The sequence below is a fragment of the Ursus arctos genome, unplaced genomic scaffold, assembly GCF_023065955.2.
Source record: "Ursus arctos isolate Adak ecotype North America unplaced genomic scaffold, UrsArc2.0 scaffold_1, whole genome shotgun sequence".
Classification (NCBI taxonomy): domain Eukaryota; kingdom Metazoa; phylum Chordata; class Mammalia; order Carnivora; family Ursidae; genus Ursus; species Ursus arctos.
The window spans coordinates 64,549,089-64,576,864 of NW_026622763.1; the positions used below are offsets into that span (position 1 = coordinate 64,549,089).

Here is a 27,776-nt window from a genome sequence, read left to right on the forward strand (position 1 = left end):
CATATCTTTCCAGGTCTTTGGACTAAGAGCTTTACACCTATTTCCCTTTCACAAAGTCAGGAGTCAAATTCTATGTGAAAACATGTTTTCTTCCAAAGGCAATAAAATCAGAAAACGTATAATTCCCCTGGAATATTAATTTAACATAATAGCTCATCATCAACACTGTATTTCTGTTATTTGGGACTTTCAATTTTTCTTAAAAAATCAAATTTACACGGTACCTCCTAGGATATCTCAGTATTTGGGAAGCTCAAGAACTCTGATGATACTGTCAATCCAGCACAATTTCTTTTTTTCCCTGATAAAATGAACCCCTCTTTCCAGTAGAGAATCTATACCCTCTGGTTCAAGTAAGTCTGTCCTCCTGGTCACTGAGGTAGGAAGTCACTGAAATCTGGTCAGATTAGCATAATCCTCTGATTTTGGTTATATGTATATATCTGACAGAAATGAAAACATATGTTCAAAAACATCTTGTACATGAATATTCATAGTAGTATTATTTTTAATAGCTGAAAAGTGGTAACAACTCAAATGTCCATCAATTAATGGATGGATAAATAAAATGTGATATATCCATACTATAGAATATTATTTGGCAATAAAAAGAAAGGAGTAGTAATACAACATGGGTAAACCTTGTAAACATTACACTAAGTAACAGAAGCCAATCTCAAAAGACAGATATTATATGATTCTATTTATATGAAATATCCAGCATTTGGCAAATCTATAGAGACAGAGACCAGATTAGTGGTTGCATGGGGCTGAGGGAGAGTGGTGATGGGGACTGATTGCTAGTGAGTACAGGGATCCTTTTTAGGGTGATAAAAATGTTCGAAAATTAGATTGTGATGATAGTTGCACAATCCTGAGTATACTAAAATCATTGAACTATACAATTTAAACTGGTGGATTACATGGCATGTGATTTATACATTAATAAAGCTGTTTTTTAAAAAAGTAAATGCAAGAAAAAAAGGTATGTGTATATAAGGGAAGATTTGTGCTGAGCAGAACATCTAGTTTCCTCTCTCTCCTTTGTCAAGAGATAATGTTCACACTGTAAAACAAAACACAAAGAGCAAAAGCCTGCCTAATTTACAGAGCATCCCACGGATGTAAACTCTGAATTGTTCCTTCAATTTGATGCGTTAACTTTATTTTACATGTTTAGAACTATTTTATTTGTAAAGAAAAGTACATTTTCCTCGAAATTTGCTTTCAGAAACTACTTTTCAACTTATACACAAAAATATTATATTTCCTTCGAGATAAAAATTCTAGTTTATAGAAAATAACCATTATGCATAATTGGGGCAAAAGTTATTGTGATAAACTTAGAAAATATTCCTTAGGTTTAAAGAATTTATTATTGTTTATCTCTTTTCTCCTGTCAGTAATTTCTTTTCTTTACATTTATACAGTCTTATTTTATTTTTCTTACAGGGGTGGAAAACTGACAATTTATGTACAAAAAAATTGTAGGTATTTGTATTCCACTTGTGACATATTTAAATTGTGTTATTGTAAACAATAACAAGAAAAAACAAATGGGAATATTAGCAAGAAAAATTAAGGAACTTTAGTTTATTCTTTGAAATTAACCCAAGTTAAAAGGCTTACATCCCAACTGTTTCCCTACTATGAAGTTATTACTAGGTAAAAGAAAAGTGAAAAAAGGATGGAAAAAAGAGAGGGAGGAGCTAAGGGAGAAGGTAGAGGGAGGGAGGAAAGAGAAATATCAATGGGTGTGTCTCAGGTAAATGCACACTTCATTTAAAATTCACATTTTCCATTATTTTTGTAAAGAAGCAAACAGTGTTGATAATACTGCAAATTTTTAAAGATTTTATTTATTTACTTGGGAGAGAGAGAGTGTGTGCCCGCACTCCTGTGCAGGAGCGGGGGAAGGGCAGAGGGAGAGGCAGAGGAAGACTCCCCACTGAGCCCCCCCCCCACCCCTTGCAGGACTCAATCCCAGGACACTGGGGTCATGACCTGAGCCCAAGGAAGACACTTAACCAACCGAGCCACACGGGCACCCTGATAATCCTGAAATGTTTTCCTTTACAGGATCTCTATTTTACAATCATTAAACACAGTTCCACCTTTGTATTTTTTAGTATATTCATTTATTTACTCATTCATTCAAACATTTATTTAGAACCCAATATATTCCAAAAGCAATGTTAAGTGCTGGGGATCCAGAAATGATATAATTTTTGCTCTTGGAGTTGGTTAAAGCCTTGTAACAGAAGAAAGGCATGTACAAATTTGGATAATGAAGTGTTATAGATAATAAATATTTTTTAGTGTTTGATCAGATGGAATGATGCATTTTACATGGGAGTGGTTTATGTATGAGTGTGTGTGTGTGCACGCACACATGCATGTGGAGAGAGTGAGAGAGACAGGAAATATGACACTTGAGTGGCGTTTTAAAAAATCAGTAATTTGAAGTGCCAGATACTTGAAAGATGCAGGTACATAAGAGATTGAGGCATTCCAGGGAGACAGAGAGGCAAATTAGAGATGGTATTTTCTGTCATATTGAGGAGTTTTTATTTAATGCTCTAGACTAGAGATTTTCATCTAGAATGCCTGCTCTGATGTGCTGTAGCTATGATTAGCAGGACTGTGATTAGCAGCAATAAGCTTGAGTCTAGATTCAGTGAGACGCACTGATCCATCAGTATGTCTGCCATGGCCACCATCCTAAGGAATAACATGTATCCCAAAGATTTGCTAACTCTGCTACAAATAATAATAATAATAATAGAGCACTATGATAAGTTTTTCGTTTTAGAAAGCAGGAGGATTGGGCACCTGGGTGGCTCAGTTGGTTAAGCAACTGCCTTCAGCTCAGGTCATGATCCGAGTCCTGGGTTAGAGTCCTGCATCAGACTCCCTGCTCCGCAGGGAGCCTGCTTCTCCCTCTTCCGCTCCCCTGCTCCCCCTGCTTGTGCTCTCTCTCTCTCTCTGTGTCAAATAAATAACTAAAATCTTAAAAAGAAAGAAAGAAGAAAGAAAGAAAGAAAGAAAGAAAGAAAGAAAGAAAGAAAGAAAGAAAGAAGATTAATTCAAAGGTGGCAATAAGGGTAGTTGGAGAGAGACAAAATACCGTAGTGACTTGTAAGTAAGTGAAGCAAGAAAATAATCATGAAGGCTAGAACTAAGAATAATAATAATGGGGACAGAAAGGAATATTTAACAGAGATATTAAAAATATTTAATCTGTGAGAACAGGAGAATTTAGGGAGTATAAGAAACCTAAACAGTCCCCAGATTCTACCATGAGTATCTGAGTAAGGTCCAATCACTAATATAAGGGATATGGCAGAGGAAAAGGGGTGGTAGGAAAATATCTGAGTACAGAGCAGACATTTTGAAGAAGAAAGTCCCTGGGAGTTTGTCTAGATGATTCTGGAAAGCAGTAAGGGAGGGCTTTGAAATGGAAAGTTCACACCCATTGTCATATAATAGAATAGCAAATGGCGAAATTTCCTCCAGAAGGACTGTCATAACGGGAAGGGAGTAGACAGTGTATTCTGAGATGTGTATGTGAATGGAATGAGAGCACATTTCAAAACATTAGTGTTGAAGGAACTCAGTGTAAGAATGTGTGTTGGTAGAAGACAGAGGTAGAGTTTCTAGGGACAAGGAACTAGAAAAACAAAAGCATAGGTCCAGAATGAGCAAGGACTGTATGAGTGAAGGTAAAGGTGCAGGCCTGCGAGGAACTCGAGATTCTTTGGGGAATTAATGAGTGGAAACCTTGCTATGTCTTTTGGACCTTTGCTAGGCACAGAGTCCCATGATGCACTCTATAAACTGCTGTAATTTTGCACATACCAAGCACAGCTTATTTTTAATTATTTACTCCTGTGACTAAGTCTGGGTTGTAATTTAAAAATAGATTTTCCAGTGCAAAAGCAGTTGCACAGGAAGAAGCTCCTTGCTGAATTAAGCCTTGCTTAAGTGAGAACTGCTGCTTAAGAAGAAAGCGTTCCCTGTGAAAAAAGATGGCAAATCCATTTCAGTGAGTCTAACCTTTACTGAGTGCTATTATCAACTCAATTGTATGTTTTTTCCTGTTTCACAAACATGTTCCCAAAAGACTTTTAAAATAGCTTTCTTTCCTGCTAAATTGTTGTGTCAAGCACTTTTTCTGAATCTCAGCCTTCACTGGACCAGGATGTGTTAAAGAAAAAAATGCCCTGTCACGCTTGACATGGTGTAGGAGGACTTAACAACAATAGTAAAACATTTTCTTAACCTGACTGCCCCCTCTTTCACTGCATCCTAAGACAATGCATTTCATGAAAATGCAAAATACCCTAAAGAAACAAGAGGCGATTTCCCAAAACACTCAAGTGTAATATCTGTCCCCTAAACTAGGATTTTTTCCTAAGAAAGAGAAAAAAAATCACTGTAGAGAATTAACTTTTTTAAAAAAATAAAAGTTAAAATAACCTAAAATAAAACTGATTCATCATATGGAATGGTTCTCTAAGTACCTAATAGGTTGATCTTTTATTTTTTCCTTTTTTTGGAGGAAAAGAAAAGATCCATGACATCCTGAGGTCCAACTTGGTCACTTCAAATAATCTCATGCGTTGTTGGGGCCAGTTTCTCAAAGTGCAACATGGGTGGTAGTACTACGTGTGTTTGTCTTTCTAATCAGGAGTGTTTCCCCCACCAAAAGTTCTTTCTGAGCAGTAATAACCCTGGTAATCTCAGGGGAAAAAGAGAAGGCGATGACGAAAGTCAGTAAAAGATAAAAACAGTTCAACAGCCATCTTGATGGAGCTCTGGCTGGAAAACTCACATGTGCCCTTCTGGGGCAAGAGTCAGTCCACCTAGCTGAACAGTATGCTGCTTTTGGCAGCTCATAACAACAAATTTTTTTAAAAAAAATAACAGTACAGACTTGAATTGGGAAAAAAAAAAGACAGGAAAACGGTAGAAGGTAAGATGCAGGGCAGAGAGCACAGCTTATTGCATCCCTGGTTTTGGATACTAGCTGCCATATCTACTAACTGGGAGTGCAGGCAGAAATTTAACCTGCAAACTCTCCCTGGGTTTCTTTTTTTTTTTTTTAAGATTTCATTTACTTATTTGAGAGAGCTAGCAAGAGAGAGCGCAAGCAGGGGGAGAGGAAAAAGCAGGCTCCCTACCGAGCAGGGAGCCCTATGTGAGGCTCAATCCCAGGACACAGTGCTCATGATCTGAGTGGAAGGCAGATGCTTGACTGACTGAGCCACCCAGGTGCCCCTCTCCCTGGGTTTCTTTAGCTCTCAGATGCATGATACAATGTCACTTAAATACATACTCACATAATAACCTATCACATTATGGGATGTGACAAATATTTAAGAAGTAATCTCTTTCCCCTGCAGCAGAGAGGGAATGCCTTGGTTCGCTTTAATTGGTCCCAGTGACAAAATTTGTAATTTTAAGTAAAATTGTATATGGATATTTCACAATGCCAACTCCCAGCTTTCTTTACAAAAGGACTTTATCAGCCATCATAGGCATGGGATTACCGTATTCAAGGGAGTGTGACAAAAGGCACTGTTTTCAAAAGCACTTGTCTTCTTATCAAAACTACTTTGCTTGGTACATAAGACTGCTGACCGTTGCTCTTATGCCTTTTCCCATATATATTAGGACTTTCCTTTAAAAATGATAATAAATACCTGTGGTTAAATCTCTCACATCATTTCTTTAGATCCCCAGAACAACACTATGTAAGAAGGGAAGTCTTTTATGCTTTTCACAAACACATACCTTAAGAAGACTTGTTTTGCATTATCAACTGTTTGCTTTTATTTGCTTAATCAATTCCTGGATGAAGAAACCAGTGAAACTGAAGGTATCAGAGGCATTGATAGCAGGGAGACATTAGTTGGAGATAAAATGGTGCAGGCGCAAAATGTAAATGGTTCAAGGAGAAAGAAAGCAAAGCCTGCAGCAGCTCTTGATTTAGCTTATTTTGTTGTCCAAAATAATCAAAACGTAATAATATACACATAAAAAACACTTAAAATAATTAAATTAATAATTTGTTATTAATTAATGAAATAAAATTTATTGTTTTGTGTTTTAAAACATAATGTTGTCTTTTAGTATAAAATAGTGCCAATATGGGGTTGTGATGCAGTGGGGCTTTATCACTTCATACTTATTGTCAAAGCTTGATTCTGGACCACCCACTACCATCCCAAGGGGAAAAAAAAAGTTGATATGTCTGTGTGTGGCAAAGAAATAATAAAAACAACAAAATGATTTTTAAGCTAAGAAATACTTTCTTATTCTGTAAAATTGCATATATTTTGACTTAGTTCTTACTATTTTATGAAAATTGCTTGTAAGAAAAAATGTGCTTTTAAAAATGGGGAATGAATTCTTTAGTAAAGATGTACAGAATATTCAGTTTACAAATGAAACTGAAATTTTCTGCTATATATCTTCATCATGAAGAAAATCTTAGGAGGATACTGCCTCTATATAAGAAAGGGTACCAGTTGGTAAGAAAAAGGAGGGAAAAAAAGGAAGTATAGGGGAACCTAATATTGTTCCTTGGTTGGTTGGTTTCTATGGATTTTTAACTAACCATAGTTTGTAATGCTATGGTTAGTACTTAAAATAAGCGATCAAATAAGTCTCTGAAAAAAAATGTGGTTTGGTCCCCTTCTGCAGATTGTGTGTGTGCGTGTGTGTGTGTGTGTGTGTGTGTGTGTGTGTGTGTGTATGAGAAAGAGATTGAGAGAGAGAAAGAGAGGGAGCTAAAACTAGAAGATAGGACCTATTTTCCTGTTTTATTTCCTACTCGGGGAAGGAGTGATGGAATCAACATTCCTAAAAAGACATGTTAACTAATCAACTGGAAAATCTTTTCGTCTGATGTAAGAAGAGGAAAATTTTGGAAAAAAATAAACTTTTACATAATAATGCTAATACTGCTTTATGAAGGATCTCATTACTGTCTTTTCAGGACTTAACTTTAACTTGACCATCCTTAAGAAATCTGTACTTATGCTAGTAGTCTCTCCCCCTCCCCACGTTATGCCTGCACCACACATGGCTTCGTGGTTCTTTTTTTATGCATCCTCTAATAGTACGTTGTAACACTAGATTTGGTGAGATCTGATCTTTTGCCTTCCCCACTAAATGTGGGGAAGTGCTATTTGAGAGCACTGCCTTCCTAATCTTTAGGTCTCTAGGGCATTGCCTGGTGTGTAGTATCCTTTGGTAACTTTTTTAATGAATAAGTAAATATTAGCCATTACCAGGTATGTGTCCATAGTTATAAAAATTAACATTGTTTTAATGATTTACAAAACCTGATCAAAGTAAAATTCATGTGTATTTAGGAAGAATAAAAGTTAAAATGGTTTGTCCCATCCATTTGTTTTTTTGTTTGTTGTTTTTTTTAGTATTTTTTTTTTCATAGTCTCTACACCCAATGTGGGGCTTGAACCCACGACCTGGAGATCAATAGTCGCACACTCTTCTGACTAAGCAAGCCAGGCGCCCCTGTCCCACCCATTTGTAAAATAAAGAAAAACACTATTAAACTAGTCAGAAAAGTGTTCTCTCATGCTTCTGAAAACAATTTTTTAAAAATGGGTAGGTAACTATATGATGGCAATCAAAAATGGAGAAGTTACCAAGTTTCAAATGAACTATTATTTCTAATTCTTAAATAGTGCATATTCAAAGTTTAGTAGTGTATTTTAACCTGTTAATCCTAGAAATTTGTGATAACATTGATTTCGTATTCTAAGAGAAAAAAATACAAATTTAAAAATAAAAGAATGAGAAGTCTTTGGGCATGAGGTGAGGACTGAGATACAGTGAGATATAAATATATATGATTGCTATTAAAGCTTTCCTTGGCAGTAAGCATATATTTAGGTAAAATATTGCTTTAAAGAAATTCAAATAGCATCTGGTTAAATATGAATAAACCCAGGGTTCAGATTTTAACCAAACCTGAGGATCACAGAGGAAAGGGAGTGAGGGCTGGTTCTAGCAACAGTTGTGACCTATGGCTTCTTGTGCATGGTGCATTAAGGTTACTAATATTCTCACCTCCACCTGTTGTCTTGTGTTCTGTTACTAAACAAGCTGTATAAAATTTGAGCAAATGCATTTATCTTTGGTGGTCTCAATTTTGTTTTTTTATTTGTAAAATAAGGGTATTGGACTAGATTCTTAAGGTTCTTTTTTGTTCTTTAATTCTATTGCTCTGAGTGGAAAATACTGTTACTATATTCAAGATATATATATTCATGCAAATACATTAAGTGTTGAAGGCCAAACTAAAAAAAAAAAAAAAAAAAGGAACTCTTCCTCACCTATTTATTTCAGATAAACAGGCAACAAAATATTACAGTTTGCAAAATAATGCTATTTTGATATTTATTGATATACTTAAAGAACTTAATTTTGGATTTTGTTTTTAGCTATAGGGAGTTTTTTTTTTTCTCCTTTTCTCCTCAAGGACTTAATTAATAAATGAGTTGTCAACACATCTAGGAAACATTATTTAGAAATAGAGAATCTAGAAATAAACCCCAAAGATGCCTCAGATGATGCTCATAAAATTCTATAATGTGCTGTATACCTTCCTTTTGATAAGTTAGGATGATACAGATGCCCAAAGGCCTCCTGCAGAAATAAAGAAATGAATTCACTATAATCTAGCACTGGAGTACTTTGTTCTGTACAAATGGAAATTTAAAAACTCTCTTCTGCACCTAGTTTTATTTTTTGCTCTTATGATAATCCAGAACAACTTTTGGATTTTATTGTAATTCATCTACAAATTCTCCCATCTCAGAAAAGTTACCAATAAAATTTTAGTAAAAGAAACTAAGTATTTTAATCACTGTATAGTGGACGAAGTGATTATAACTCCAGTGATAGCTAAGACCAAGAACAAGCTAGACCAAGAAAAAAATGAGATTAAATATGCAGTGTTTTTTTAACATTTTTATTCTAGCCTCTCATTTTCCATGCTCTATACGGTTTGTAATTAAAACGTTTCATGGAGATATATAATTTGGTTTTTCCTAAATTCTTTCCTAAAAATTAAGTAGCAATTACATTTTAAAGAGAGTACAAATAAATTAATTCAGATCTTATAAAGTGTTTACAATTACTCTTGGTTAAAAGCCTATCCTTCTCCTATTTCTTCCTCCCCTCGTTCTGCCCCAAGACTCTAACAGTCACTGTGAGCTCTTTGTAAAGAAATGTTTTACATGTGAATGCCTTTAATTGACTCGGTTTACCAAACAATGATGGATAATAGCCCCGAAATCCCTGGGAAAATGTTTGAAACATCAAAGATTTACCCCTTCCACTGGATCAGTTTTTCAAACTCATTTGTTTTGATTCAGGAAATAATCTTAGTTAAGATCAGGATTTTCCTCTGGACCAATAAAGAAGATACTATTGTGATCTAAGCAACTGTGAGAGAGAGGGAGAGGGAGGGAAGGAGGGGGGGAGAAAGAGAGAGAGACAGCAAGAGGCTCTTCCAGAAGAGAAGTAACACCGGCAAAAAAAAGTAACAAAAGACAGGGAGAAAAGCATGAATATCAAATAGGCATAATGCTAACATACCATAATTTCAAATTCCAGAGATTCAAACATTCGTTCTGTTTTCCTTGACAACTATTACATGTGATTATTGTCAGCTGTTATATTTTAAATCTTATAAGGTAATTGCTCTATCTGATGACTGCTCTACCTATAATTGTTAAATTTTTACAAGTTAAGTAAAATCTATCTGCCCCCCCATAAGAGGAAAGCAAGAGGATGGACTATAATATCATTTAACACACTGTTATTCACACACCAAAAAGATAAAAGCAGGTTTGGGGCAGACTGTTTCCAGCAGGAATAAGGAAATTATTTTTCTCTTTTGCAATTCTGATAGAAATCTATGGAAAGTAATTGTCATTGGCCTTACCTTGAAATAATCTTTTTTATTGAAGGTATAACTTGTGTGCTGACACACACACAAAAACTTTGATTTATGTCTCAATAGATATAAAGTACCAGAGAGGGCAACCCAGAGTTTGCTTTGTTAACATTTACATCTTGGGAAAAGTGAGAAAGATTATTTTTTAGAGTTAGTCATCGATTGTCTGTGTTGATACTATGTATCTATCAAACTTACGCAAATTGTTTTACCCCTATAACCTTGATCTCTACGTAAAATGGGGATAATGATATTATATCCTATTTAGAGCTGATGTAATACATGAAAAATTTGTATGTAGTAAGTTTAGAACACTTTCTGGCACATTAGTAAACACTTAATAAATGTTAGTTATTATTATGGATCATTATAATGCAAATTTAATATTGGGTATCGTTAGTTGTCACCCAGCAGGAGGAATGGAAAGCTAAATTGGGACATCAGTAAGCACATATTTTATTTATACAAAAATTTCACTTTTGGGAGGAATGTTCTTTCTTCCACCATGTATTATTAGAGTGTGAGTACGGGAAAGTTGCATAATTGTAGTTGTCCAAGAAAGTCCATTAGTGTATTTTATCCAAGGAGGTTTTTCAATTCCTTATTATTTGTCAACCATATTTCATTTATAAATATAAAAGTTACTTTAAATAATAACGTTATAAGTAGATGACTATATTTTAAATTCACTGCTCACATATTAATGTAGACAGCAGCATGTCGTAATGGACTCATTTAAATCCACTTTTATTAAGAAAAGTCATAATTATTAGCTGCCAAATCTATATGAGATTGCAAACATGATCTTTCTTTTATCATAATAGAATAAATCATACCCCAAATCAAAGTACATATGTGAATCCTGGCTAAAAATTGTGTCTGACTGGCAACCTCTGCACTGTACGCCATCTGCTATCTTGATGCCCACTCCACATTGACTACACAAAAGCTGAAGAAAAACCCATGGAAACACTGACATTTAAGACATATTTTTCCAGGACTATGGAGGGATTCTAATTAATGTAGAATGGGATTCAGAAACAATCATCACCTACTCAACAGACAGAGCTGACAAACACATCATCCCCAAATTACTGTCTTTTCTGAAGCTCATACGATTGAGAGTTGTGCTTATCAGGAAATTAATAAGGATAAGTGGTTTTGTTTTTTTAAGGCAGCCAGAGAAATGAGTCTATTCCTTTTGTACACACCCTCTACCCCCCACTCCCCCATCCTCCACCCCCCACCTCCATTCATTCTGGAATTCCACTTCCTAGAAAATAAAATACATTTTGTTTGTTGATTGATTGATTGATTTGGTTAGGAGTTAGACACTGGTAATGTCCCAATAATTTCTGTGGTTAAGAGTTAAATCTGACAAATCAAGCCCTATAGGGAAGGAAGGAAGTAGCAAGAGCCCCAGTAGCAATATATTGAAGTTCCTGGAGAAGAGGTTATTATGCATTCTATTATTCAAAGTGTAAGAGCTCTAGATGACAAGATATGATATATATAGGATATGAGACAATTCCACATTAGAAAAATCTAGATAAATGTTTAAAAAAATGCTTCCTAAATGTTGGGGATTTGGCTAAAATCAGTACTTATAGGCTTGCCTTTGAATTTCTGACCAGAAAAGACGTTTTGGGAACCCCTAGAGAACAGTGAGCATTTCTCAAAATGTGTATGTCTGCATGCAGGTCTATCTTCAGGCCGTGATCAGCAAACAAAATAAAATAAATTTGTTCTTTAAAGGGGCATGCTTGAAAAATATTGAAGAACTAGGGAAAGAGAAATCTTTTTAAAGAATCTAAGGAAGAGTATAGATCTGAAAAGTATGCTTCCTAATATATAGAAAACTTTTCATAAACCATTGTGGCATTTAATAGTGTCCCTGGGAGGAAACGAGTAGTATTTCTGATATCAATTTGACATTCAGTCATAAAAGGGTTTTTAATTATGTCTAGTTCATGAAATATTTGGCTGAAAATTCTTTTTGAAGGACTGATATGTAAGAAGTTCTTACACAACAATTTAAATTGGGGAGTTATTGACATATAGAGGACATGATGATTATTTTCTACTTAGGGATTCTACTCAGTTATTATCTGGGATAACTTTAAATTTTTAAAATAACTCTTACCTATTACATCTACTTCTTTGAAATAATTTCTTAGAAATTGGCATTGTGGACTAAATTGTTTCTTCCAAAAACTTACATGTTGAAGCCCTACCCCACAATGTGACTATACTTGGAGATAGGGGTCCTTAAGGAGGTAATTAAGGTTAAATGAGGTCATAAGTATGGAACTGGAGGAAACATCAGGGATGCGCACACACAGAGAAAAGGCCATGTGAGGACACAGTCAGAAGGTGGATATCTACAAGCCAAAAAGGGAGGCCGAAAGAGAAACTAAACCAGCCAACAGCTTGATCTTGAATTTCCAGCATCCAGAACTGTGAGAAAATTATTTGTTTAAGCCTCCCAGTCTGTGATATCTTCTTATAGCAGCTCCAGCAGACTAATACAGTTAGGTTTTAGTCAATTCTCAGAACTTGAATCTAAAGTGAAACCAGGAGAAAAATTTCCAAGAACTTTATAAATGGTGTTATTATAAATTATCTCACTTTAAACACTTTCTTATTGATGAATAGGCCATTTCATTTATTCAAAATTTAGAACAAAGACATATATTTTAATTTGCAGAAGAACAATTTGTGAGGTTAAATTAAAATGCATTCAAAAGGCCTTCCTTAGATTATTTTAACTAGTGGCATAAATCTATCTCTAGAGGATCCATGGTATCTGCCTGAAGGCATTAGAAAGATGAATAGCATAGTATTAAGCCATTAAATATAGCAGTTTAAAAAATGCTATGATTAATAACTCTTAGTTCTGGAGTCACATGCTCACCTTTTTGGGAGCAGAGACTGGCTCAAATGCCAACTTACCCTCTGTTTGCCCTACTAATCATTGAACCTTCAGATGTGATTCCAAAATCTATAAAATTTAATAGATGCTAACATTTCTAAGAGAGCTTTCAGAATAAGAACATTGAAAATCATTTTCATGGAGTGGTTGAAGTTAATAAAATCTGTTATTTCATGTTTTTAAAAGATCATATCTTTCCAAGATAGTGAATATAAGATAGAAGTTTGTCTTTTGTATCAAGAATCAGTTTGGTTAAAAGAATCATTTATTTTTTTAAGATTTTATTTATTTGAGTGAGAGAGCAAGAGAGATTCAGAGAACGAATGGGGGGGAGGGGCAGTGGGAGAAGCAGACTCCCCACTGAGCAGAGAGCCTGACATGGAGCTCCATCCCCAGACCCCAGGATCATGACCTGAGCTGAAGGTAGACTCTTAACTGACTGAGCCACCCAGGTGTGTCCCTTAAAGAATCATTTAAATAACTAGTTCTGAATAAGATCAAAGTTCTTTCATGACATTATGACTTAATGTTTATAATGCATATCTCAGAAAAATCTCTTATTTATTGAACTATTATTTTTTCAAAGTGTAAAAATAGCATTATAATAAAACTGGCTGAAAGTATACCTCAAATAAGCTAATACTGATAATTATTTTTCTTCTTCTTTTGATAATTTTTTAAAAGAAAAGAAGTGGACCAGTAGGGAGAGGCAGCTGTCTCTGTGGTGAAGAGTATGCATGATGCCTTTGCCAAGTTTCACATATTTGCTTATAGCTACAAAGAGCTTGTCAGGCCAAAAAAAAAAAAAAAAAAAAAATCTATTGGAAGAATACATTGAAACTGACTACGAATTCTTGTCATCTATTTCCAGGAGGAAAATAAATTATTAAGGGCTTCATGCGGCTGAATTGGGAGTCCAAACTCAACAGGAGATAATATGAGCTTACTTTTCAAGAGTATATATGTTTGAGTGGTATCTTTAGGAAAGGAAAAGAATTTTGGAATGTACAGGAAAGAGATATAAGACAGTAGAGTGTGGGTAAAGGCTGGTGTTCAGACAAGAAATGGAAGAAAAATTCTAATATCTAGTCTTAAATTGTTTACACATAAAGATATCAATCATACATGCTTAGAAGTTAATCTTTAAGTAGGACATATCAAATATTGAATGCTGCATGGGTTTTGAGAAATAATTGAGTTAAGTGTTTCAAAGCCATTGGAGAGTTTCCTCTGAACACACTAAATGCTGACTTGTGAGTGCTGACTTACAAGAATTTACATGTTGCCTCTTAGCTAGAACTATCTTAGCCATGAATAGATTAATCCATAGAACATAGAACAGTAGCAAGACCTCCCAAGTGGAAGGAGCTATCCTCATTTTTTCCTATCTGAAAATAACTTTATTAGGAAATATCATACACTTCCTTTATTGCCAAGTGATTCACATGAAACCACAAGATACTTTGAATCAAGCAGGTAATCCCACAGCTCACTTACTATTTCCAAAATCCAAGCACTTTGAAACCTACTCTTGGTTCCATACTATTGAAATATCTTAATTATCAATAAGACTAAATAAAGACTAAGACTAAATAAACTCTCTTTCATGTGACTGAACTCTTGTTAGGCCCTGGAAGCCTATGGATATCAAGTCATGTTATCAGTAAACCCACAGATTTCTGATTTTGCCTGCCCTTAGAACATAGGACCTCCAGCATCTTGCAAAGTCTCAAGTGTCTCTTGAAATCTCTAAAGCGGTGCTTCACAAGTCAGTCTCTTTCATAGCACCAATCCATACCTTTCTTTCTCTAGCATTCTGACTTCCTTTGTCTGTGCCTTCTGCCCTTAGAATCACTGTAAATGATCTTAATCTAGCCATGTCTCAGTACTTCAACTTGACAATGATATCACCAAGACTATACCTTAATCCTCTCAAAGTCTTCAAATCTAGAGGTGCCTTCTGTGTTCTGTGCAGAAATGGTAGAAAATGACCTCTAAGAAAGAAAAAAAAGGCCTCTAACTTTGCTCCCTGCTGCATTGCCCACCTGGGCCCTAAGACAGCACAATTCCTGACCAGAGTTTTACTAATTTTCTCATGAAAATGTTCCCTCCATCTTCCTTAGATCCTTAAAATCTTCAAACCAGTGCAAATGTCCATTAAGTATAAGCACCATGCCACGCTCTGAATCTTTATGTCTTCCTCAGCCTAAGTTAGGTCTCAGCAAGACAAATCAACCTCCTATTTCCTTCTTCAGCAACATTCAAAGTTCCTCTGTATATTTTTCAAGCATATACATGCTGGTGGAGGGTAGTAGAAAGTGGACAAAAGAAGGGTGTTTGGACCAGGCATCTCATCCTGGTTCCTCTAATTAATAAAAGGAAAGCAGAAATTGTCAGGAATTCATTGAGGTAGCATTCAATAATCTATTATCAAAATATCAACATATAGATATGCTATCTAAATATCTAAATACTATCTAAAATAAATAACTATGAACCAAGGTTTAATTTGATGTTATTTATAGCAATTGCAATCAGGATTATAGGATAATTTACATAGTAATAACTGCCATTTATTGTTTACTGTGTGCCAAGCATTGTCTTAGGCACTATAAGCATACTATCATATTCAATTCTGAGGGTAACAAATTATTACATTCTCTCTCTTATTTTTTCCAGATAAGGAAATTAAAGCTCAAAGTCATCTCACTAGTGAAGTGAGCAAGCTAGGATTCCAACCTAGAGCTTCCTGACTCCTAAATATACTCTGCTAGCTAGACCTACCTCTGGACCCGGTTATATTTCACTCCCCCAAATAGTCACTGGCTATATGGATATTTATGAGTACTATTCTGAAGTTAATATGAAGCATATGCTCCCCTCCCCCCAATAGAACCATCACTAAAAGATCCGTGTTTGTGGAGCACTTGCTTACTCTGTGCCCTCGACCACGGTAGATCCTACAGGGAGACGATATGAAAATAAATAATCCTTACTTTTCTTTTACATTCAACTTGGTTTCTTTGCTTATAGTAAGAGCATTAAAGTATACTTCAAGGAAAAAAAATGGACCATATTAAATAATACTATGCAACTGCATTGAAATTGTTCATTTTAACAATCACATACAATTTGAAATCTTTCTGACTCCAGAAAGTATCTTTTTTTTTTTTTTTCAGAATTAGTGAAACAGTATGTAACATGATTTTTGGAAGATTATGTAGTGAGGTATCTTTCAGATAAGTCATACATGTGTGACCAGTTAACAGTTGAGGTGAATTAATCATAGACGACACTTTTAACTCAGTATTTTGTCCTGATACTAGCTATACACAGTAAGTCCCCATATTTTTACATTCAATTCTAGAGAAACACAAACTGTTGAAATGATTCAAAACGGAACACCATCAGCCAAAACGGAACACCATCAGCCAAAACTGAACTCAATGCCGTTCATAGAAATTAAAGTTAGAAGGACCTCATGGTTTCATTAATAATAATAGTAACAAAAGCTTTTATTTGATGAGAACAAATTATATGCATTTTGTGTTTATTATTCTCTTTAAATAACATCATTTCACAATATAAACAAGACCAAATAGGTACCAAACCTTTACTTTATAGATGAGAACACTCAGGACCGGGGACGTGAAATGTCCTGACCACATTAATGCAACTAGTCAGAGGCAGAGGAGAAACTAGAAACATGTCTCCTAACTCAAATCCCTATTTGTTATCCTATGCTGTCTCAGGGAAATCATCCCAGATATACAAAATCCTGTGAACCGAGCTAACAGTATTTTCAAGATAAAATGTGAACCACCAATTATATCCACAAATGGTCATGTGCTCTTTATTACTGAGATTTCAGTAGAAAATATATATTTACCTATGGGTTCAGGCAGATTTAAAAATCAATGACTTAAAGGAGTTATATTAAATGAACAGAGTCTGTGCTTTCTCTTTATTTTTGTCTACTTCACCAGTGTTTGAAGTCAGCTTGATGCCCCTGCTAAGTCCGGCTTTATCTTCTGTAATAAAATAAATTTTATGTCAAACATTTTTCAATATAAAACTTAATGTCAATATAAAACTTAAGACCCTGGTGCTAAGTAGGTTGCTACATAAAGAGAGAAAAATACAATAAAATAGGCAATTAAGAGACCTGGAATAAACACAGTGGCTATAGTCTCTATGCACATGTGTGTGCTGTCAATTGGGTAGCATTTTCATGTCAGGGTATGGAAAGCAATTTCAAAAATTTGATAGGTCAATTTTTTTCAACAGGGATACAATCATAGTACTTATTTGAACAGAGTTTGCACTGTAACTACATGAAAGATCTTGAGGCAACAACTATTTTGAAGTTTAAGATACATCAGCACATGATGTGAGTCAGTTAGAAAATAACTTGACAAATTCAGCAGACACTGGATTGGACATAAACCTAAAACAGGGTGATTTCTTGAAGTCCAGACTGAACAGGATGTGACTGTTTGGGGGTATCATGAAAGGGATTTATCAACTCTAACGTAGTGATCCTAAGGATAACAATATCCTTAATCAGAGAATGCTTCAAGTTCCAAGTTCACCATAGAAGAGAACATCCAGAAGAACACAGAGAAAGAGTAAGTTTACGTGAAGAATGGAGTGTTGCTTATAGATAATTTCTAAAATCATGATTATGTAGTTTGTAGTCATCTTGTAGAATAGTCAATACAAGTATATTGAAGAGAAACAGATATTAATTTTTGTTGTGACACCAGCTTACTATTTTCTTTCTCTTAACCATTTTTTTTATTTGCCTGTTTCTCTGTTTTTCATTTCAAAAATGTAGGGGGTTGTATCAAAAATCTGTAAGGATACTTCTGGTCCTACAAAGCTATAAGGCTAATATATTAGAATATTGAATATAAGGCTTTTTAAAGCTCTGTGCACAGAAATGGCATCAAAGACTTCCAAGTTATAGAATTGTAATAGAATAGAATTTACAATTCACATTACAATATTCAGGTAATAGGGCTTATCAGAGAAAACACAGCTATTCCCTGTTCACTTCTAAAATTTTGCAAAGATTAATTTGACCTTTAAAGACAGTAATAGAAAATAATAATAGAATGTAATAGAATTTTTCTTTCTTTTTTTTTTTTTTAAGATTTATTTAGAGAGAGAATGTGTGTGTGTGTGCAAGCAGGGGAAGGGCAGAGGGCCCCACAGAGGGAGGGGCAGAGGGAGAGGGAGAGAATCCTTAAGCAGACTCCCTGCTGAGTGGGGAGCCCCACACACAGCTTGATTCCAGGACCCTGAGATCATGATCTAAGCCAAAATCGAGAGTTGGATGCTTAATTGACTGAGTCACCCAGGTACCCCTAGAAGAATTTTTCTGGTTACAAAGATACATAGACCTTTCCAAACCAGGCATTACAAAATGTAAACCCAGAAAATAGTCTTATGCTTTTTAACTTCATATATCTGTGTGAATACACTTCTTTCTCTTCGTTTTTATTGCATGAATTTTTTTCTCAGAATGCATTTGAAGTTCAGCTAATGTTCTTCAAAGTTACATATATGTACGTATGTATGTTTGTATGTAATTTTCCACCAAATAGTCTAGCAAATGTAATGTAGAATCTGAGATGTTATAGAAGTATTCAATATTATTTTTCCCTTGTAAAGCAAACACAAAATTTATCTTAATAGGATACTGTTGAGGAATATTTTTAAGATCTGGATATAACCACAAATGCTAAGGTCTGCTATGGTTCAGAAAATTTACACTTAGGATGGGAAAATTCATTCTAAAGCATTTTGTGATTTTATATGTGTGTGTGTATTAGTGTTAACAGTGATGTGGCACCCTATGTGTCATAGCAACGTTATCTGGATCCTTTATTAAATGTCCAAAGTCTTCGGAAAAAATTGAGAGTAAATAGGGAATAATAAACTTTTTCTGGAAATAAGTAACTAAGATTAGCACACTCTATAAAGTGGAATCCCAAATGATTTAAAGTTGGAGTTTGTACTAGTTATGCAGTAAATATGAAAAAGAAGTTTACTGTATTTTGAGATAATAAAAAATAATAAATTCAGCATGGCATAATTTTTTCCTTATAGATAGGGGCTATCCTGCTTAAAGCCGCATTAATAGTAGCCAACTTTTATTTTTATAATGTGATATGCCCAATGAGGTGATTCTTTACAGTGGGAATTGATAGTTATTGGTTACTTAAATTTCTTACTTTTTGGTGTCATGTAAACAAAACATTTGACAGAAATGTTGAATTTTCATCTTAAGGTTTTGGAGTCCTATAAAACAGCCTAAAACAATAAAAGTGGGCCTAAATGCGGCTTGAGTTAATGAATTGTCACCAGGTCTATTTGCCAGGTTTATTGAATCATAGCTTTAGTTTCCTTTAAATCCAGGTTCTGTTTCTCATGGCAGGCAAACTTTGGATTCAGCAAATTAAAAGCTACAACAGTTTGTGTTGGTTTTCCTTTGTCTTATATCTACAGCAGTCTGAGAGAGCAAAGGACTTTTAGCCACCGCAGGAATTTCCTGTAAAATACAATAAATGACTGTGCTTTCCTCATATTCCACATCCTTTTCTAATTCCTAGGTCCTAGGCATTTTTCCACTACTTTAGGTAGAAATTTGCTCACTTTTACAGGAAGCAATACATGTAAATGTTTTTCAGTTTTTTAATAGCTCATAGACATATAAATAATATATCATTAAATATATTAGCAGGACGCTATACATTAACGGAACAAGCCAGAAAGTGGAAGGCTTGCCCAACTGGCATTTATTTTTTTTTTTTATTTTAAAATATTTTATTTATTTATTTGACAAAGAGAGAGAGCCAGCATGACCAGGGGGAGGGGCAGAAGGAGAGGGAGAAATAGGCTCCCTGCCTGATGCTGGGCTAATCCCAGGACTCTGGGATCATAACCTGAGCAGAGCAGATGCTTAACCAACTGAGCCACCCAAGCAACCCCCATCTGGCATTTATAAGTATATTGTGACGGATGGGATAACAGAAACAGAAAATGAGATAATCTCAGAAAGATATAAAGATGGGCAGTTTAGAAAGAGCGGCCTGGAAGCTAAGAACTAGCTCGTTTACAATCCTGATAGGTATAAATGAAATAGCATAGTCTAACTGATAATTTTACTTTGTCACATTCAGGCTAAGGTCTGCATATTTTGGGAAGAGGAAAGATTTTGTCAAAATCGATATATTCCATAAAAAGATAGCTAATTTGCTTTGAAAGGAAGCTTAAGGAAGGCCTGGGAGATAGGATCGAAGACAAATGAAACAATAATAAAATATCTAAGCAAAACAAACAATGTTTTTTGTGGGGGTGGGGAGGTGCTTTCTTTTAATGTGGGGTTTTCCTACATAGGGGAAATCCACATCGCATCAACTATTAGAATTCATCTGGAGTCTGATGGCCTCTGGTTGAGATTTGGCCTGAAGGGTCTGATTCTTAATCATATTAAGTATGGGTCTCTCCCACTGAACAAGCTTTTCAAATATAAAAATCCCTTCAATATAAGTACTCTCTGTGCAGCTGATTGCTAATTTTATGAGTCAATGCATCCCTGTAAAAGGTTAGGGAGGTTTCCCACATCTAATGGCAACCTCTTATGTTTTTGCAAATGCATAATGTTCTTCATTATCAAAAATAAAATTTCATTATCAAAAAATAAAAGTAAGCTATTTGTTAATGATCATAAATTACAAATATAAGTTATTACACATAGAATTATAAGCCCCAGGTTCAAAGGAACTTTCTTAACCTCCTTATAATTTATTATCCTTAATAACAAAGGAGAAGCCTTTTGGGTATGTTCCAACACATTGCTTATAAAGCCTTACATTTATTTGCTTACTAGTAGCACGAACAGCTCACCTCCATATGATATATGCAGTATCTAGTCATGTTATCCCAGATCCAATTAATTTTATTGTAATTAAGCCAGAAAGATAGAGGCAGAAAATAGATCACTGAGTGAACAGGACATTTTAAGAACTGCATTGTTTGTTGTCCTCCCTTTCCTTTGAAGTGATTGCGTGGCTACTATGAAAACCTCTTCTAATCTTTTCATAGGAAAATTTTCAGTGAAGTCTTTCCTGCTCAAAATCTTCTATCAACAAAATACGCACCTTGGTGAAATTTTATTTAAAAAATTTCCCGTCCAAATGACTGTCAGTGAATGTTTTTAAAAATCCTATTTGATTGCATTACCGTTACAATTTCTGCAGGTACAGCCATTTTGACAAAAATATATAATTATTTTATAAACATAAAATAATTTTTAATAAGTAGACACTGTATTAGTAGATGCAAAACTAAAACATATGAAGATGCTTAATTATCTCCCAAATAATCTATAAATGTGATGTAATCAAGGTAATGAATAATTCTAAAGTTTAAGTGAACGAGTAACAAAAAACAAATGGACCTTAGAATCCAAAATAGTTTTGTTAACAGAATTTAGTAAATATAACACTTTAGTTTAATTTCAAATCAGTAATAGAAAAGATTATTTAATGAAAAGTGTTGATACACCTGTCCATCAATTTGGAGGAAAAATTTATATCAGAGATTCAATTTCAGTTAGATTATGACTTAAATGTGAAAGTGTACTATCAAATTATTAGAAATTTAAAAATTAATATTGTTGCTATGTTGGGACATGAAAGAACTTTTAGTAAGATTACTAAACTGTAGTGATAACTGAAACAGATCCTTCTATTGCCAAAATTCAATCTAGCCAGAGATATTCTTCTTATTTTTTTCTTTGTCCCACCTCTTAACCATTGGTCAAGTTTCAGAGTCTTATCGATGACTATCTAAATAAAGCAGTGCAAAAATATTCAAAGTTAGAATTGAGCTATTACAAATCAGTTTATTTGTTACAAAGAACTTCTGATAGTATTTTATCTCGTTCCTATCTTTAATTCAGCGTAGTTACATTCAGAGGTTCGAGAATCTCAGAGCTGAATGGACCTGGGAAGTCATAGTGAAAATTGCTCATTTTACAGATTTGGAAAGTAGGAGTTTAGGAGACTTTTTGCCTCCCATCTCACAGCCAGGGTAGATGAGCTAATACTAGGAGTGCCCTAAGTTTCAGTTCTGTGCTTCTTTCATTAGGTTAAAATTAAACCATAGATGAGTCAAACTAATATGATAGCAAACTGCAATCCTGGTTCTCATTTAAATTTTTTAATCTCCCCACAGACAATTTTTCAACAACTTTCCTGCTGAAATTTAAACACATATTTACTTTCAACTGTACTTGTTAAAAATAAAATTTTAAATACTACAAAAGAGGCAATAAACTTCTCCCAAAAAATCTTACCAATACTACTCAAGTCAGAGATCAATCCAATGAAGAGAAAACAGTTTAAATTTGTACCTTTCATTTTCAAGCCACTTCCAATTTATCTCCTTCACAGTATCCAATAGATGTTAAAATTTATAAGTTGGAAAGACACTTAGAAAAAATATTATATAAGCTTCTTAATTTCCACATGAAGATGACTGGTACACATAAACAATGGAGGTCAAAATCAGTTTTTGCCTAGTAAGTGAATTTTCTTCCATTTTATGCTCTTTCCTATATGTCTGCATTAAGCAAAATTAGGGCTTATAAAAATTGATCTGGCTCCACTTCACATAAAAAATCTCAGGAAGAAAAATCCAGCTGTCAGATATAAGCAGGCATTTTGAGCATTCAACCTTGCTCTAAGGAACAGTGAGTCATATAAAGTGTAATGTGCAAAGGAAGCTGACACGTAAAAGGATAGAACAACAATGATGAGTTCCCAAAGACATGCTGTGGGAAAAAGAATAATTATAGAGGGCCTATTTTTGGGTCCAGCAGAATGACTTGGGAATTTAAAAATCAGAAGAAGGAATTATGTCACTTAGCTTTGAATTTACGATAAAATTATTTAGGAGCCTTTTTTCATTAATGTTATTATAGTTAATCGGGATGATACATGATTGAATTGTTAAATACTTTGCAATCTAAAAATAAGTGAGGACAGGAGAACTACTTTAATTTTGTCAGGAAGGGGGCTGTGAGGTGTAATAATAATTGCATAATTAATATGTTATCTGACATGGAAGTATAATGCTAAATATAAATAAAAAGACATATCCGTCTACACCAGTGATGTTTTTGGAGGCACCAGTGCCCCTGAAGCTTGTAATTAATGCCCAGGATTGAAATGGAAACTGTTTGGCCAGGGAGTTCTAAAAATAGTCTCTAGAACAACTTAAATCTTTAGAACAGCTTACCTCCCATTTTCCTGTTCCCTTATTTATAAGTGTTATCCTCTTATTACCAACTATGGGAAAATTTTACAATCATTTATAGGAATAGAACAGTGACTCTGTGATTCAGAAAGGAAAGAAATCTACAGAGGAAAGTTATTTTGTTCAAATGAGCAACTTAGCTCTATTATTAAACAACATTAAACATAACTTGTTTTCTATGTATGTCCATATAGAAATATATATATATATATATATTTATAGTTATAATAAGGTGAGCTACAGACATTATATATATGTACGTACATACATACATGTATGTTTGTGTGTGTGTGTGATGTTTGTGGCAAATATTAACAAATTACTGATATACTAAATCTGATAGGACCCATTCAAATTAATTTAACACTCCTAGTTCTCTGGCCAAGGGAACAAGAATTTGGGGGCTAAATGCATACCCTAAGGTCCAGGAAATGACTTCATAAGGTTGCCAGATGCCCATAAGTCCATCTCTACCAGTATTTTGTTAGACTACCCTTCATTCCTTTATTCGGGAGTTATCTGACATTAAGTTATAAATCATTCTGTGAAATCTTTCTTACTATTGTTAACATTTCATATTATTCTCAACCTCATTGGAAATCCAGCATGTTCCTTTCTTTAGGTCCTGAATGTTCTTTTGTAATGAACGCAATACCTGAAAGTAGGGCCATCCAAAGTTTTGACAGGTGGCAGCACAAGTGGTTGGTGTATCATCGTAGAACCCTGGATGACAAGAGAACATTCCTGTGAATTTGGTAATATTATTAGTGAATAATGGGATTTTACAGAATTTAACTTAAGGTTATGTACTAGTGTGGTTTTTTTCTTCAAACCATAAACCCCTATATTTTAAGTGTTGAATTTTAATGGGAAGTTGGTAGGAGATGTATCAGGCACTTTTAGGTTACTAGGTTGCCATCATGCTAACCTGGAGGTAATCAAGAACTTTGTTCTTGGCACCTTATTTTTTAATAATGAAGATTTTAAGGGGCACAAACAAGAAGAATGGTCCCTGTTGTTCAAGATCTTAGCAGTAGGAAGAGGTGGATGCCCTGAAATGTTCAGGAGAAAGGTTGTTCCTGGAAGAAGGGAAGTATTGGTCAGTGGTTCTGAGGATGGAATGACGTAGCCAGTTCAAAGTACAGAAGGAAGGTCAGTGTGATCAAAGTGGAATGAATGGGGGCAAAGAGTGTCATAGACCTTGTCAAAGAGGGAGGCAAAGGCTAGATCATGGCAGTTTAGCATTTAACTTTCTTTAAACATAGGACATTACCAAAACGTGAGATTCACCTACCACTGAACAAAGACTTAATGTATGTAAATGGGGTTTTTATGCCTCTTTTCAGACTCAAATGTTGAAAGCAAAATATAGCTATAATCAAATTTAATCCAACTTTGCAATTACACGGTATTTGAACTTACTGAACTTCAAAAATGTCAAATTTGTGTTCACAAATTATTTATCTCCATTAGTTCGTATGGCGATTTGAGAGGCTTTTATTGAACTTACTTTTATGGATCATCAATTTGTTGCTATTTCTAACAACAACCTTTGAATTATTGTCAAGGATTTCTATGAAGTCAATAGGGATATTTACATGAAAACTCTAAAGTTAAGAAAGCTATGTTAAAAGCAATCTCTGCAATCAAATTTCTGTGACAAAAAACATTTTTGGATTACTTTGTGAATTTGTACAACTTCACATATTTTTAATAATTTGTTATATATTATTATAAATTGTGGAGTATATGTTACAATTAGGATCATGGACTAGTCTTACTAAGGAGATGTGTGTTTTTACGCCAACAAACTGCACATTTTTAGAATCTGGATTTTCTACAAGCTATTTTGGAAAAATAAAAACTCTTGTCAGTCTCAGACTTTACTGGCATATACATGGAATTCAGAAGGTTCAAAGTTGAAGTTTATTTTGAGTATTTTCACAACTTGCTAGAAAATAGCACATGAAATAGAAAGGACCATGAAGTGTTATTGGTTTTCTTCTGCATGGCTCTAGAGATTTTATTTTCACTCCAGCTGAAAATGCTATGAAAGAATCTTTCCACCCTTTTGGTGATTTGGGATAAGTAGAAAACAAATATGTCCGTAGTTTCTTCTAGCTATCAGAAAATTTACTGATGAGGTAATTTTGATTAGTAAACATGTTGTATATGTCTTTTTTTTTTAAAGATTTATTTATTTTAGAGAGAGAGAGAGAGAGAGAGAAAGACCGAGAGGAGCATGGGGAGGGTTAGAGGGAGAGGGAAAGAATCTCAAGCAGACTCCCCACAGAGTGTGGAGCCCTTTGCAGGCCTCACTTTCACTTGAGACCATGACATGAGCTGAAATAAACAGTTGGGCACTTAATCAACTGAGCCACCGAGGCGCCCCAATGCATTGTACATTTTAATGTAATAATGCATATGTCAGCATGGTCTTACTTCCACTCTTCTCTGAAAAATATCTGTATCTGTAGTACCAAAGGTTAATTAATATCCAAGAAGAAAAGACGCAAAGAAAACATAAACCCTCTAGATAGATATATCTAAAGAAAACTCAAAAGAAAGTTAATTTTGTTCAAATAATGCCATTGGCTGAACTGATTAGACAATGATCAAAATCAACTAAACCTTAAAAACAAAGAAAAGAAATGTGGCAAATAAGAATAACAGATAAGCGTAATGTAATGTCATGGTGAAGCACAACAATTGAGCTAAAGAGATGTGAATCTAGGTATATTTAGTAAGAGGAAATCAAAACATTGAAAAAGTATATTGGTTAGATTCAGCTGATGTGTATAAAGGCAATCAGGTGGTTTCCAAAATGAGGGATTATGTGAAAGACACGAACTTCAATGCCTTCTCTAATGTTTTCATGTATAAGAACTAACTTTTACCACAGTAGAGAGACACTCTCTTTCAAGACATTTGTAAGCTCCATAAGTGATTTTAACTATTCAAAAGATTATAAAAAGCATACAACACGTCAGTATACGTTTGTCCAAAGTCATAGAATGTTAAACACCAAGAGTGAACCCTAATGTAAACTATGGATTTGGGGTGACCATGCTGTGTCAACTATAGGTTCCTCAGTTGTAACAAGTATGCTACACTGTTGATGTTGATAGTGGGAGACGCTGTGCATGAACGGGGACAGGGACATATGGGTCATCTTTGTTCCTTCCATTCAGTTTTGCTGTGAACCTATAACTGCTTTAAAAAATAAAGTCTATTAAAGAAAAAGTGCACATGCATCTGAATGGAATTAGTCATTTTCTTCCTTTATTTATTTTTAAAAGAGGTTTTTTATGTGTATTTGATGGGATGTTTGAATAAAGGAAATGGGAAGTTAGAGATATGATTCTAGGCCTTATCAGTTTGTGTTCTTGTCATGCTGAGAAATGCTATTTATATCTTCCCAGTTTTAAAAGTAATAAAATACACTTTCTCCTTTTCCTGGACCACCTAACCGAAACAAGGTAGTCAGTCCTTCTCTTAAATAATTACAAGCAAAAGTGACTTATCCATAATTCTACAACATCAAGTTACTGCTACCCAATTAAAGACAAATGTTTCAGAGAAAAATTTTAATTCTTTTTACATCTAAATTTGCTGTGATTGATAATCAGGGCAATGCAAATTAAAATCACAATGAGATACTATATTACTGCCACCAGTCTGGCAGAAATTTAAAAGTTTAGCAATAATAGAAAGTGTTGGAAAGGATGTGGTGCAGTGGAAACTTCATACACTGTTGATGAGAGTATAAATTGGTACAAGCACTTTGAATTGCCTAAATCCTGAAATCCCACTTGAAAGTATATTCCTTGAAGAAACTCGGGCATATATGTACCAGGAGATTTGTAAAAAATACATTTGCTGCTTCATTGTTTGTATTAGTAAAATGGTGGAAGCAATCCAAATGTCTCTCAGCAGTAGAAAAGAGAAATACACTATCGTATAGTCATACCATGGAACACTGCAAACGTGAAAAGAAAGAAACAGCTACATACATTAATAGGACTGCATCTCCAAAATGTTAAATGAAAGAAGCAATCTCTGAAGTCTATATTCAGAGTGACTGCACTCTCATAAAAATAAACATAAAAACAGCAAAACTAAATAACACATTGCTTAGAAGCATGCACGTATGTGTTAATGCCATAAAGAAAAGCTAAGGAATAATATACAAGTTTTGGTTAATGGCTTACTTCTGGGGCCATGTGTGTGACTTAATTAAGAGGAACATGATGGGGGCGCCTGGGTGGCACAGCGGTTAAGCATCTGCCTTCGGCTCAGGGCGTGATCCCGGCGTTATGGGATCGAGCCCCACATCAGGCTCCTCCGCTGTGAGCCTGCTTCTTCCTCTTCCACTCCCCCTGCTTGTGTTCCCTCTCTCGCTGGCTGTCTCTATCTCTGTCGAATATATAAATAAAATCTTTAAAAAAAAAAAAAGAGGAACATGATGGACAAGCTGGGTTCCATGAACAGGCACTTGTTTATTTAAACAATATATTT

At 34.6% G+C, this 27,776-nt stretch overlaps 1 protein-coding gene across 5 annotated transcripts in view; it reads right to left on the bottom strand.

Moving 5' to 3' along the window:
• The window catches only part of CALCRL (calcitonin receptor like receptor), a 94,956-nt gene that overhangs the window by 50,497 nt on the left and 16,683 nt on the right, over positions 1-27,776 (bottom strand). Inside the window, exons 2-4 of one of the 5 annotated variants that reach the window (XM_057303329.1) lie at positions 27,470-27,696; positions 23,914-23,981; positions 16,819-16,960 (exon numbers count right to left, since the gene is read on the bottom strand). The exons of 1 other annotated variant lie outside the window; for it this stretch is intronic. The gene's annotated coding sequence lies outside the window, so the exon portion shown is untranslated. The remainder of the gene's footprint in view (positions 1-16,818; positions 16,961-23,913; positions 23,982-27,469; positions 27,697-27,776) is intronic. 3 more of the 5 variants (XM_057303325.1, XM_057303327.1, XM_057303319.1) reach the window with 3 other exon arrangements.